This window comes from Rhipicephalus microplus, chromosome 2 (assembly GCF_043290135.1).
Source record: "Rhipicephalus microplus isolate Deutch F79 chromosome 2, USDA_Rmic, whole genome shotgun sequence".
NCBI classification, from domain to species: domain Eukaryota; kingdom Metazoa; phylum Arthropoda; class Arachnida; order Ixodida; family Ixodidae; genus Rhipicephalus; species Rhipicephalus microplus.
In genome coordinates this window covers 69191844-69206850 of record NC_134701.1, presented here as the reverse complement: position 1 = coordinate 69206850, position 15007 = coordinate 69191844, and the positions used below count along the sequence as shown (strand labels likewise).

Genomic DNA, 15007 nt, shown 5'->3' with positions numbered 1-15007 from the left:
TGGCATTCGCAAGAAGTGTGGTATGAGTAGCCTAGAAGTGCTTTCAGTGAACGATAATATCTTGTAAAAACACTATAAAACAAAAAAAGTGTCAGCCCAGTTGTCGGGTTCTGTTGAAAGAACTTTGCATTGCTGTGCATACAGCACAGCTGAAGTTTGTGCAGTTGTAGATGAGTGTTCTTTCTCTCTCTTTTCAAAGCTGTCTTTTTTCTTTTATCCTTATTTTTTTCAATTTCCTTGTGCTTTCGACTCAACCCCTCACATCTGTGCTTCATATATTTTAAATGCCCGTACCTTCATATTCTGAACAATGGGAACTCGAGAGACGTCGTGCTTTGCGCGCTTGCCGCGATGCTGCACCGTTGGCTGGCACCATCAGCGGCCTATCGTCTGCTCTGGGCAAAGGTGTGGCGATGCCCTGGCTGTGCTATTGAAAGATTTGAAATTTGTGAACCGCGAATAGTGAATAAGCCCGAATAACAGAAACTAGCTCGAGTAGCATAATGAAAGTAGCAGAAGCTGAGCTTGAGTAACATGAAATAAGCTCGATTAGCAGATAGTACATTGTTTGGGGTCTCTCACGCGAATTTCACGACTACGACTTTGGGATTACGCGAGAATTCGCCTTGTGAAGCTGTGTATAACTTTCATGTATTCGATTCCGGTCGTTCTGCGATTTGTTGTAGCGCACGTTGGAAACACCGTGAGGAACTACAACCGAGTTTTTGCCCTCCTGACGCAAAAAAGTGTCGTTGTTGTGATCTGGCTTCGGCAGATTGATAAGGCATATTTTATTCCGGCAGTAGCTAAGAGCTCCAAAATTATTGTTGGAACAGGCAAGTCCTACCTTTTTCTCAGTAGATTTTTTTATGTTCCATTTGAGGTGCTGAAGATGCCGCCCAAAAGTTAGCATTGCAATTATCTTAGCTGCCAACTTCAACAACTGGCGCTTTAATACCAGGGATCTTAGACTAGCACCAACGAGCGTCTGCGGCTGGAGGCAACCCTCCCATTTACCATAACTAATGCTAATGCTTCTCTATTTCTCTCTTTGTGATAGACAAAAATATATGTGATCAACGAAGTGATTTCACATATTTTCTTAATTTACAAAATAATAACAGTGAAAAAAACACGCACACCACTCTATACCACAATTTGAGAATTTTTCGGGACAATAACTTTCTACCACACAATTTGAATACAGTGTTCTTGCCAGCAATGTTCATCGCATGATTACTTGAGAGGGGCTCAATGAACTTCCTGCAGAAAAGTTCCGGAAATTGTTCCTTGTGGGCATGGTCTTCATTCTTGCACTTCAAGACCGGTGGGGGGAGTCTATCAAAACGTTTAGAGCATGCTCCACACTGGCCTTCAGTGGCCTTACCATTTGTTTTCTATTGTGAAGAACAATGCTAACAAACTTGCTGAAGCCTATTAACAGTGTTACGAGTTTTTTGTGGAGTACATGAGTGCTCCCTGTCCTGATATGCAATCAGCTCATCAACAGGCGCGTTCCCTTTCGGTCTCACAAATTCTGCTATGCAGCCGTGTCGTTTTCATTTTTCTGCCATGACTCGGGCTACGTAGCTTCCAAGCCAAGCAAGGGTTCCGATTTCTGGATCGGGAAGCCATTAGTTGGACTTGGTGGAAACTTCTCGCCACCTACTAATGGCTGCCATTGGAAAAAAGTCTTGTCTGTCGTATTGGTTCTCCTAGTGGTAACGCTAGAAACAGATGTGGCCACACAACACGAAGTCGAGTCCTTCACATTGTTCGGGTGTGACGAAAAAATAGTGCCAGTTTTCTGCATTTTCGCTGTTTCGCAGAGCACACTCTTCATGCCCATGGCATCATCGCGTTCCACGGCTCTACGAAGAAAACTTTATAGAGGCTTGATGGTGTCACTACAAAATTTTCTTCTTTGTACGAAGACGATCTTTTTTCAGTCAGCAGAAACAAGGTGCACGTTAGTTTTGATGTTGTTGGAAGTACCAAGGCAGCATATGCTTGCCTGCTTAAGAAATTCTTTGAGTAGATTTCCTCCTTTAACTTCTCAAGGTAGCCAGAGAAAGTTTTCTCGAGCAATCCCTGTATGAGGTTATTTGGGTCACTAAACTGTCGAGTGGCGAGATCGTTCTTATATATGTGTTGCAGCGTGTTACTAACATACAGTAAACAAACCAATTGCGTAATATTTTCATCAATGTAGCATTGGGGCCCACTTTTGAAAATTTTATGTCGCAGTAGTGGCGAGCCTGAATGCGCACGCATTGCAGAGCAGATGTGAAAGGTAAGAACAAAGTCTGTACTACATGCTTGACGCCCATCTTTCCTATATTATAGATGGGGGGTATAGATCTATAGGGTATAGATGTATAGATCTATAGGGTATAGACTGAACAATTTAAGAATGTGGTCAATGTCCTTATGGTGAATGTCATTGTGGGAAAAAATTACAAAATCGTCGACGTAACGAAAAACAGCACTGCAGCACTTACTAAGGTGACCTTCTAGCTGCCTGTCAATGTAGCCTAAAATAATGTTACTAATATAAGGGGCCACGCTCCACCCTATGCAGACACCAGACTTTTGTACATAAAGATTCCCCCGCTATGACACAAAGGTACTTTCAAGGTAAAATGACAAAAGTTCAAGAAATTATTCTAAAGAAATACCGCAAGCATCGATGAAAGATTGTTCATCGTTGTCAAACACAATGCAGGCTTCTCATGTTGCAGGCTTCTCAATGCAGGCTTCTCACCCTCTCATGTTCCTCCTGTATTGGCGTTGCGCTAAGGTTAAGCACGTAGCCCTGTACCAAGTTTGCTTTCTTCTTCACCGGAAGCGTCGGACGTACAATGTGCCAGAGGAACTCGCTGGTGCATTCGGCCGTGTCGCACCACTGTCTGTACCGGCGTAAACCAGGGTAGTGATCCAGATAACTCGAACATGCAATGCGAAGTAGGTCCTTAAGCATCCTAACTTGTCGCCACCATTCAGACTTGAGAATTTTGCAGATCCTTCGCCAATGTCCATCCGAAGGCTTCAGCCAACCGCAGAACACCTATATTTAACCACCCTATATTTGTCCACTGTCTGTTTCAGTCTCAATATCAGAAGCTGAAGAGATCGCTCCTTCTCTCTGCTTTTTCTGTGGCACCGAAAGTCACTTGCGCCCGTTCTTGCTGTGTCGGTCTGCGTTCAAAAGCCTCTTCCCGCAAATGCGATTGCTTCAAGTGCCATGGCTGTAAACACGAGCTGTGCTTCGGAGATAGTGCTACTTAAAATCACCGAATAAACCACTGACCAAAGATCATCAGCAGGAAACGTGTTTTCGCTGTGTGATTTGACGGTTCGCACCCCAATAGCTGTAAGGGCGTCATCAGTCTCTACGACGCCGTCGGTCTTTGATGGATCTGCATATCGAATAGTATTGTTGTTTTGCTGACAACGGAAGCACGTTTGCGAGCTGTCATTGCTGAGTACGGATGCACGTTTGCAGTTTCTTGGGTCAGTGTGCAGCTTTCTACGGGCTGACTGTTTGTACGATGGGTAACATGCAAACACACTCTGCAAAGCTCCCTTCTTTGGCTGAAAGATCCTTGAGTTTTGTTTGAAATCAGATGCAACAAAGTGCTTACGGCACACACCAGAATGAGTTGACGTAGATTTAGGCTTCGAATCTTTGCGCGAAATCACAATAATTCACTCTTGGTGGAGCTCGATATGAACAGAGATTACGTGAAACAAAACACCTGGGTTCTTTTTTCTCGCACTTTGCACATAGGCACGCAGCAGTACCGCATGATGAAGGCTGTTCATCGAAACTCCAATGGTAGGTAAGGAGGGCCAACCTAAAGAATGAACAGTTACACGGCTAACCACACTACACGTATACAGAAAGCATGGAGACTGAATGTGCAGCAGAGCTAAGCATTGTGCCAGCTAGCAGTGCCACCAGCGGCGAGATGAGACGAATTGTAGAGAGCGACAGGAGAGGGCTCGCGGGGTCAGCGGCGCCACAACTGCCGTGCATCTAAAAATAGAGGAGGCGCTGTCCCCACCCTCACTTGTCTTCCTCACCCCCTAGCTCGCTATACTGTACATGATTATGCTTTGGCTTAGCCTTTTTCTCCTCCTTTCGCTCATACCTCTCACTTACTTTCATCGTGTGAAATCTTCACGAAGGGCCGCATGTTCCCGCCCATATGTCTGAAATTTCACCGAATTACACAGCGAAGACGGTATAGAAAATTAATTTAGGAGCTCAACGTGCTCAACCTTACCTATATTTACTAACCTTTGGTCAATTGATAGTTTATAATATGACTGACTGGACTTGTGGTTAGCCGCGTTAGGTGGAAATGCAGTTAGCTGAGATTGTTAGTACGCACCTATACTTATGTAAAGCGCGCAGGCATGAGGCATTCAAAGAGAAAAGATAAAGGCAGGCGTTTAATGCCAGCACAGATCAGGTTTTAATAGTTTCACAGCTCATTCATGCTCAGACGTACATGTGGCCAATAAAATATTTTGGAGCACTGGAATAGTGGCTGCTCGTGAAAACAGCTCTCCTCACTCCCCAGTTCATATAACGAAGCGTTACCTTGCTCGAAAGGAAAAGGGGTTGGGTACCTTGCGGCTTTTTACGTGGAGGCTTTGCGAGTGGGATTAACAAAACGCTTCGCGTGCGCGTGTGCCCATCTTGAAGCATAGGGTCGCTTGCGGATGCATATATGGTCATTAACACGTCTGAAAACGAAGGTTTAGCTGGCTGACTGAATGAGACAATTTGATCACCTGTCGCCGACGACATTTGTGGTAATGAACTAGTAGTGACACTTGTGGCAGTACCCACGTACTGTTCAGTTTTTAACGTAAAAGTGAAATAAGTGCCAAGTAATCAAATCAAAGATCCGAAGGACAATTAAAACTAAGTGGAGTAATTAGCAAGATTACAACACAGAAATCAGGCGACAGCTGCATCAAAGTGTGCCTAAATGAATAAATAAACTGACGTAACCACCAAAAATCAATGTATTTAGGAGTCATAAGCACTTATCATCATCATTATTGGCCTTATTACGCTCACTGGAGGACAAAGGCCTCTTCCATGTTCTGCCTGTCAACCATGTCCAGAAATATTGGTCATTTACTCTTGAGTGGTTTCGGAACATCACTGCAGCTTATCAGCTTAACTGAAAAGCACATGTTTTATTAAAACTAATATATCTCAATGCTTAGCCGAGTTTCAAGAAGTTTCAAGTAACATCAAATGTAGAGGGTTGTCTATGACTAACATGGGCAGAAACAAAACTTGTTTGATGGCTCGTTTTTCAGTTACAATGATGTCATGCAAAAAGCATGCTGTGAATCTACCCTCCCTGAGTGTGGCTTCTCTCCTGAAAAGAGGTTGCAGCACAAGGAAGCAAAAAAACTTAATAAATAAATACTATAACCCTCATTTCTTTTGTTGGGACAAAGATATTACCGTACAAAATAAAAAACAATTTCTCCCAATTTTCTTTTAAATATTACCCTCTTGCTATTATTGGATCTGTGAAACAACAAGCCAATGTATTTATTGCGCCTCATAACCAGCTTTTGAAGGTGAGACGTGGACGTTACCCATAGTACCGAAGAAGTTATTTGAAGCCAGTTAGTTTGACATGCATAATGATATGGTTGAGGATCACCATTGGGCTGGCGCGAAATGCACGAAACCACGGGACCCAACATTCGCGAAACACGTGTAATCGCAAAGCACTCACGATCTCCTTTCGTTGGATACACAATTCAGCATAGTTGGCAGGGATTCACGGGGGTTGATAAAGCTTTACGTAGTCTTGTGACTCGCCTTTCATCGATATCTGATATGTGTGAAACACCTACTATTGAAGATGTGCTTCTAAGTGCGTTCGTTTGATATCCATCTCAATACAGTTAGGGACCATCATTACACTGGTGCAAGAAGCGCAAAGTCACGTGGCTTGTTAACGTCACCTGATATCCGCGGAACACGTGCGATTGCAAAGATCTCACCATCTGCTTTCGTTGATAGGAATGCCGGCATAGTTGGAAATCACTAAGGTGACAGTTAAGTCTCCATCGATTTCTTCCAGGATGTTTATCTATGCTTCGTCGAAGCCCTGATTCAGCATTGTCCGCATGACTGCTGATATCTCTACTGCATTGAATGTCTTCTCGTTATTTATGAAGTCTCTGTATAGTGGTTACGAACGCCATGGTCCCCGCAGCGCCAACCGTCCTCCGCTGCGGCTTCCTGGGCGCCAACAACAGTGCGTCTGTCGACAACACGATGCACATTCTGCTCGAACCATGATTCGTGCGCTGTGCATAGAACGGCTTCAGCTCACCAATAAACGGTGACCACATAACGGGTTCGTAGGCGAATGGCTGTCTAGAGAGCGGCTGGTATAATGCTTGTGAATAGCCCAAAGGCCTGCGGCCAGGGTCTTCAGAAAGCTTGGAGTACATTTTCACGGGCACGTCTATAAAAACCTGGCTGCCATTCGAGACGTTGGAGAAGTCGTGATTGGGCTGGCAGTGTACGAGGGTTTGAGCAGCAGGCACTGGGTTGCTGGGGAAACTGATGGCGTGCAGCGCTAAAGCGGGCTGGGTCCATAGTGTGAGTGGTGTCGCGGGCTTCGAGAGATGTTGGGACAGGTGTGGAGTGTGGAGGCAGGTCAGCTGTCCCGGCCGAGATCGTCGAATCGCCCGGGGCAGACAGTGCAGTCGACCAGGGCTCTATAGCGAATCCGACGGCACACGGAGCAGCGGCTGGTGTCAAATCTGCGATAAAGCGAAGTGGCAATGCCTTTGTTGGAAGAACCGGCACATCGCAAGCAGGATCCATGCACTCCAGGTTTGTTTGGGGTTGAGTTTGGAGAAGGCGAGGGCGTTGGGACATGACGTTTGTAAGTAGCGCAAAGCTACCATTGCAGCTTTACTAAGTTTAAAATGCAGCGGCGGTGTATTCTCCACGCAAGTATTTAGTGCTGTTATACATCAGTGTATGTGGTCAGGTGGGCCGTCAGATCTAATATACCGGGAGCCCCTGCACTAAAATTGGAGTCGTGGAGTAATATATTTGAGGTAGAGATGCTAGTTCGCTTGTTCTGACTGCACGGTGACCAGGTATACATATAAAATCTTTCCATTCTGCCTCACGGTGGCTGTCTGCTGTTTGTAACTGTTTTTAAAAACTGTTTTTGCCTTCAAGATGGTTACTACAAGCTTCCATTTAGTCCCTATGAGCAAAGGTCGTCGCTGTGTTTCCCAGCGCGATGGCGATAGTGACCTCTATGGTGATAAGCGCTGCAGCGCGAGCATGAAGGTGCTAGAAGAAGTGTAAAACGAAAGGCGAGGCGAGGAAATGGATTCTAACCAACTAGACCAAATAGCCGTTCTTCTTCATAGCGACCTCCTTTCATTTTCATACTGTCACGATGAATCGCAAGTACTGGGGGGTTTATTAAACCACCAAGTAGCTAGCTCTGGGACGATGCGTCAGTCGTGGCTGGCTCTCGAGCCGAGAAGAAGCATGCAATTTTCTTTTTTTTCTTCAGACTGAGAGCCGCTCTAGCAGTCGACCCACTACGTGTGGGTGGCAATACTGTATGGTAGATACGCACTTGACGCATTGCCCCTGGTTTACTACTGCCACTGCATGCTTTCCTGTATGTCACTAGGTAGCATCCACGAAAAAGGCCCTTTCGCTGTCGGGATATTTATCATGGGCTTCGCACCTGTCTGCATGAAATCTGGGGTTCATTTTCCGTGGAAGAGTCTTGATGATGATGCCTTTCCGCCATTCTTCCGGAAGCCTGCGTTGGTTCGTAACATGCGTTGGTGGTGTGATGTTCAGTTTAGCAAGCCCTGTCATACCAGTTCTGAAGAGGACGAGTCTTATTGTTTTATTGTTGAGGTTAGATTTGAATAGCTCTGTGGAATGGAATAAAAAAAAACTTTGTTTCAGTCCTGCTGGACGCGCTCTTTTGTTAAGGCATGTTTTAGCCGTTCAGGAGGACATTGAAAACCCAAATACGGCCTCAAATTTTTTTATTTATTTGTGTATTTTTATATCTGCTCTAAATCTTGTCCCACTGGGGGTTTTTAATGCTTTGCCACAAAAATCAGCAAAGTGTGACCAGAAAATGTTTTTTCCAGCATTTTTTTTGCACATAAGGTGTACATTCATGTGGTTTAGATGCACTGTTCATGTATTCCTTTGCGGAAGCATGGGTGTGTAGCCTAGTATTAAAGAAAAATCGGGTGTGTAGTCTAGTGGTAACGCCTCTCGGTTTCGGAGCATGACAGTAATAGCTCAAGTCTCAACATTGTAAAAAAGTTTCTTATTTTATTTACGCTGAAGACGTTATCGGGTCTGACAAGCCACTCGCGGCGCTGAAAGCAGCGCAGTTGCTCGGCCGCAAGGACCTACGAGAGTGTCCGCTCTTTATGTTAGTGTTTCTATCTATGACCACCTGATGCCTTCCGCGTTGCCCATAGTAGTGGTGATGCAATTGGATACTGAAAGCGTCACTCACCGTGCGTAGGGACTGCTACGCGCTTCGGCTTCTTCAGTGCGCTTTTTCAAGACGATAGTCATTCTAGGGGTACTTCGATGCAAAACTTTTGATCTGTCTGTCTAATTGTATGTTTGTCCGCCAAAATACTACTTGAAATGGTCAAATTACAAACCCATCTGCAGCGCCTGCCAATATTGCTGAAGTGTCAGTGTTTTTACTTCTGCAATAGTAAATTAAAAAGCAATTTTTGTGCATATCTGAGGCTAGATAATACGTCAATATCCTGTGGTGTTTCTATACTAGAGAAAGCATTGAGAAGGAATTCTAAGGCCCCTAGCGTTTATCAAGCTACGCCGGAAATGCAGCGGTGTGCACAACAAGGAAAGCGTTTCCAACGCTTCGATAAAACGACACGATGGTGGATCCTACCCATGACTTTGCGTTCTACACGTTTATCGCCTCCGAGGCAGGCGTGCGCGCAATCCTTTGTTTTTGAAGATAAATGCTCGATAGCGCTCATGTCTCACGTGCCACAATGTGCTTGTTCACCCTACGCTGCACGCATTGAGCCACTCTAACGTACTTCCTCTATAATACATTTAATGATTCTCACTCACAACACCACACAAACGTTTTGTTTACTCTATTCAGACGCAATACCGTCTTTCGACGACATTTGCACTGAAACATGCAGATATGGAGCCAATTTTTGTTGCAGCCTATTCATAACTGCCCATCATTTATGTGTAACACATGCTGTACTAACCCTTGAAGTATGGCACGCTAATTTACTGAATTCGGGGTTCATAAAAACCCTCCTGAAGCTTCAAAAATTCATTATAAAGGGCGTGCCTCATATCATTTGTCCTGCTTTAACTCTATATTTGTTAGTGAGGTGCCTACAACATCCAGAATAACTGAGCCGTTTTATTGTGAGATAGCTGTGCTAAGAAATCTGAGATATAAAAAAAAATTACTGCGTCAAACGCACGCAAATGCAAGAGGCATTAAGTAGAGCGGAGAGAGGAAGAGAATATGAACCCCTTACACGACAAAATTTTTCCGTAATTTAGGTTTTCAGGATATACTAAAATATATACGCGCATTCTTCCTGAGCAGCTCTGCGCTGAACATTTACAGTTGGTGAAGCTGAATATAGCGTGTCTCTGTGCAAATGAACACTCTAAATTTCACCTTTTCGACAATATGAGGAGACAAAACTAGTTCAAGAGTAACGTAGTCGGAAGAGAAATGTACCGCGTAAAATAGCGGCTGGTCTAAGGGCCCGTGCATTGGACACACACACACGCACACACACACACACACACACACACACACACACACACACACACACACATATATATATATATATATATATATATATATATATATATATATTTATATTTATATATATATATATATATATAGAGAGAGAGAGAGAGAGAGAGAGAAAGAGTGTGTGTAATGGGTAAACAAGATGGAGACAGCTCGCTTACTGCGGGACGGCTGTTAGTCTCTAGCCCGAAACCCAGCGTCTGTCTTGGGCTAGAGAATACGGCGAACGCACCTAGCGGACGCCAATGTTTATGGTGGGTGGGCTTGGCTGCATTGTGGTGGTCGGCTTGGACTACAATGCAACTTGGAATGGTATGCGGCAAGCGGCTGTGGTGGACGATTCTGGCTGTCTCGCGGTGGTCGGTCCCGGTGACGCAGTGAGATCACGTAAGCTGTGAAAGTTGCATCGCGCGGCCTGCCTTGGCTTTGTCGTGAAGAAAGTGGCAGATGCTGAAAACGAGGAGCAGATTGCCGGAGTAATCTACAAAGACTCATCATTGTTTCTATCTTTCTTCCATGTCGATTTTCGCTTATGTTGGTATCACCACCAACACAAGATAGATGGTTAGGACATTTGTGAGCAAAAGTATTTTCTTGTGGTCTCAGCGAAACTGAGAAGCGCGTTTCTTTTGCCCCTATCTTTGCGTCAGAAATGAAGCGGGTATAGTTTGTTGCATCTACGTTTGGCGCCTCTAGAGCTGGTCCACATGGTACACCACGCAGCACACGCTGCATGATGCTCGAGAAAAGATGGTAGCACGTTTACATGGGTTGTATCCGCGTGTTGGGCTCGTTCAACTCCATTCCCTCGACCCTCTGCAAGTCGCCCCAATGAGATGCGGGTTATCTTCTTTAATCAGGTCTGTAGTGACCATTAGAGGTCACTTCTTTGTCTTTTACAGTCCCCTTCCTATATTTTCCGGCAGACTCAGCATGAGGGTGCCATCGGCACATGCTACGAATGATTGTGGTTTGAAGTTGTGGATGTAGCTCAGATGAGTCCAAGACGTTGCCGATAATCATGAAATCGTCTATTTTCGAGATTAGTTACGTGTCAAGCACGAGATGAGGCGTCACATCTATGTCTTGAAGGAGAAGTGATATTGCAGCCGACATTATGAACCCCCGTGCGTGGGAAGTAGTTTCGGTTTCTCGTTGTACAGGTCTGCGGCCGCACGTCCGCGCAGTGTCACAACAAAGCAAGACTAAATGCTTGTACGGGGGGGGGGGAGGTATAACAAAGTCTTTGTTGGCCTGCTCTCCACAGTTTACTTATTGAAGAGGTGGTCTTCCTCAGCTCCATCCTTGGTAAAGGCAATGTTCGACTTGGTGGTGTCATAAGCGATCCGACCAAAAGCAGGTATGAGCTTGCAGCTCCAGTCTGTCCAGCCCTGTTGCGCGCCTTCATACCGATGTCACACCATGGCACCATTTCAAAGGCAGTCTTCTACTACGCACCATTTCTGAGGCTTCGTGGTGGCCTCCACGCACTGCAATAGCGTTGACAGTCGCCACTTCGTCGTCAGCGTCATTCTCGAAGCCACGGAGCTCCGGTATTTGGGCAACGACATGCGACAATGTGACAGGAGTGAAAAATGCAGAGAGTGCCAACGCGAGGCCATCCAGCTGATCCAACAGATGCATGACGACATCCCGGAGCTTTCTGCGTTGCTCGGGTGGGCTGGCCTCTAGGCCATGTAAGGTGGCCACTTCGAGCATGGCGTCGGGGTTCATCAATACCGGCAGGATGGCAGGAAGCAGCGCAGAGTGCGATGTAAAGGCATTGATCGTGGAGCAGAGTCGGGCGATGGTACGCCGCAGCCACGCGGCGCTGTCCCATAAACCACATGTGAAGCCGGTAGCAACGCTCAAGGAAGAGCTGATGGCTGCGCTCACTGTGGTGAGATCACCGTCAAAAGGAGTTTGAACAGCTACCCTTCTGAAGAACTCATGTGTCGGCGGAAGCCTGAGGGAGCGCTTGTCGCTACGAGAAGCGAGAACAGCGTCCCCGGGAAACAAGCTGTACCCCATCTTCTTGGCACCGGGGCACGCCAAAGAAGCTTTAACGGCGTCCCTTAGATGCTTACTCGTCGGAGAAGTTCTGAGGACGGCATCCATGTCACTGGAAACGTACGCAACCTTTCTGGGTGGCAGGGGCCCCTGCACCCTCTAATACGAGAGTCGTAGTAAGGTTGGTGGGAGCATGTACCTTGTAACCATCAAGGAGGCATTGACTACATCCGTGGGGGATTCATTGGGTAGCGACAGCAGCGGTCGGGTTGTGAATTCTATGACTGAGGAGGCGTGGTCAGCGTGCCTTGGTGGAAAGAACTGTGCTGCCGACGGCGCGCGAGGTACAGGTGGCTTCAGACAGAAGGTTGAGTCACCGAGATGCGCCATTGTGAATAATTAACGAGACACAGACAGCACCCTTGCTGCGGGCCGGCTGTTTCAATCTCTACTTTTTCAAATCTGTACTTCTTCTAGGCTCTACTTCTTCGACGAATGGCTTCTCACGCGATACGAGGACAATCTCCTAACCGCGACAGTGACGATCAGAAGAAAGGTGGGTGGGAGTGACACGATAGTTCACTGGTGACGTTTGTTCATTGATTGTATAGTGTTCAGTGAAGCGTGACTGAAACTTGTCACACGGTCATGGAATACGAATGGGCGTTCAAAGCAACACTTAATCCCCCGCGCTGAAGGAGACGTCGCGATGAGAGCTGTCGTAGCGTTGCTTGCGATCTTCCTGATTGGCTTCTGTATTAAGGTGAGCCCATTGCTGACATTTCTCAAACCTTGTGATGAACTGCTCTGATACGGTTGCCGTGGCGAGAGTTGGAACATTTAGGAAGGAGACGTCGACGGTGAATGTCGGTGAACGGCCGTAGACGAGGTAAAAAGACGAGTAGCCAGTAGTTCTATGAACAGCAGTGTTATGGGCAAACGTCACAAAAGGCGAAATCGTATCCCAGTTGTTGTAGTTTGGTGCGATGTACATCGATAGCATGTCTGTTAGTGTCCGATGAAATTTCTCTGTCAGCCCATTAGGTTGGGGGTGGTGGGCTGACGTCGTCTTATGTACTGCGCCCCAGGTTGCGAGCAGGGTTTTGGTTATAGTGAACAGGAACGTCTTCACGCGGTCACTCAAAAGGACGTGAGGTGCACCGTGACGCAATACAATGACGTTGAGAAAGAAGTGTTTGACGTCTGAAGCAGAACTTGTGCGTAGTGCAGCAGTGTCGGCGTACCGTGTCAGGTGATCGACAGCAGTCACCATTGAACGATTACCTGCTGGCGTGATGGGAAGAGGTCCGAGTAGGTCTATGCCAACGATGGCGAAAGGAGTCTCGGGACATGGGATGCGTTGAAGAAGGCCAGCAGGAGACGAAGTTGGTCGCTTCAGCCGTTGACACAGATGGCAAGATGCAACTTACTTGGCCACAAAGGTAGAGATGCCAGGCCAGAAAGAACGTTTCCTGATGCGACTTTTTGTTTTGTGAATTCCCAAGTGGCCTGCACATGGGTCGTCGTGAAAGGCTTCGAGGACTTGGTGACGTAGAGAACATGGAAGTACTGGAACCGAGTGGTGTCCATCAGTAGTGTAAACGTAACGATGGAACACATTATTATCGAGCTTAAATTTCTGTAGTTGTCGGCGCGATCTAGCATTAGAAGTAGGCGATATGCCATTTAGGCGTTGAATAATGCGATTGCAATATGGATATTCACGCAGGCGTGTGGTGAACTTGGTGTAGCAATTTGAAGCCGGCGTGTCGATAGCCGTAGGATGTGATAACGTGAGGGGTGACGCAGTGTCTTGCCCACCAGACGAGCAATCAGATGACGTACTGGATGATGACAGTACAAGGGGGCAGCGAGAGAGAGCATCTGCATCTTGGTGTGTTTTGCTAGACTTGCAGATGACGTCAAAATCGTAACCTTGTAGGCGGAGCACCCAGCGACCAAGGTGACCAGACAAGTTTCTCAGTGAGGATAGCCAGTACAAGGCGTGATGGTCTGCAGTAACTGTGAAGTGGCGTCCGTAAAGATAGGGTCGAAATATTTGTATGGCCCAAACGACAGCGAGGTACTCCGGCTCAGTTATGGAGTAGTTCTGTTCAGTAGCCGTGAGAGCACGATTAGCATACGCAACAATTCTTTCTCGTGAAGTGGAATCCCGCTGTAGAAGAACTGCACCAATGCTATGGCCACTCGCGTCGGTGTGCAGACATGTAGGTGCGTTCTCGTCGAAATGGCACAGAACAGGGTCTGATATTAAACCATGCTTGAGAGCTTAAAAGACACGCTCGCAGTCGTCGTTCCAAGCGAAAGTTGATCCGGATGTCAGCAGCTTGTGCAGTAGCGACGCGATGGCAGCAAAATGACTGATGAAGCGGCGGAGGTAGGACGCCCGGCCCAGGAAACTTCGTAGCTGTTTTGGAATTTCTGGCCCAGGGAAGCGTATCGCGGCCGCAAGCTTGTCAGGATCTGGCCAAACGCCATTTCGCTGACAAGGTGGCCCAACACCTTGTTGTTCTTGTTGGTGGAATGACATTTCTTTGTGTTTAGCTGAAGTCCAGTATTAGAAATACACGTCGAAATTTCGTCCAAACAATCAAGATGCTGACGAAAAGAAGAGAAGGAAGTCACAATATCATCTAGATAACAAAGACATATTTTCCATTTTAGGCTGCGTAGAACTGTGTCGATCATGCGTTTAAACGTGGCAGGAGCATTTGATAAACCAAATGGCATGACGTCGAATTCATACAGCCCATCTGGTGTCGCAAAGGGAGATTTTCTTTTTCCGCTTCGTGCATAGGTATTTGCCGATAGCCAGACCGCAAATCGTGGCTGGAAAAAAATTAGGCGCCTTGCAGAAAGTCAAGTGCGTCGTTGACTCTTGGCATCGGCTACACGTATTCGCGCGTGATCTCATTAAGTGCTCAGTATTCGACGCAGAATCGCACTGAATCATCCTTCTTTCGCACTTGCACTATAGGTGATGACCATGAGCTGGACGAAGGGCGGATACCATCTCGTTTGAGCATATCAGCAACGTCATCCTCGATGATTTTCAATAATGGCGGTTGCGTACAATTGTATTGCCT

At 46.5% G+C, this 15007-nt stretch overlaps 1 protein-coding gene across 1 annotated transcript in view; it reads left to right on the top strand.

The window, feature by feature from the left end:
* Window positions 1-15007, top strand: part of LOC119169860 (uncharacterized) — a 159646-nt gene that overhangs the window by 67525 nt on the left and 77114 nt on the right. The gene's annotated exons all lie outside the window — the stretch shown is intronic.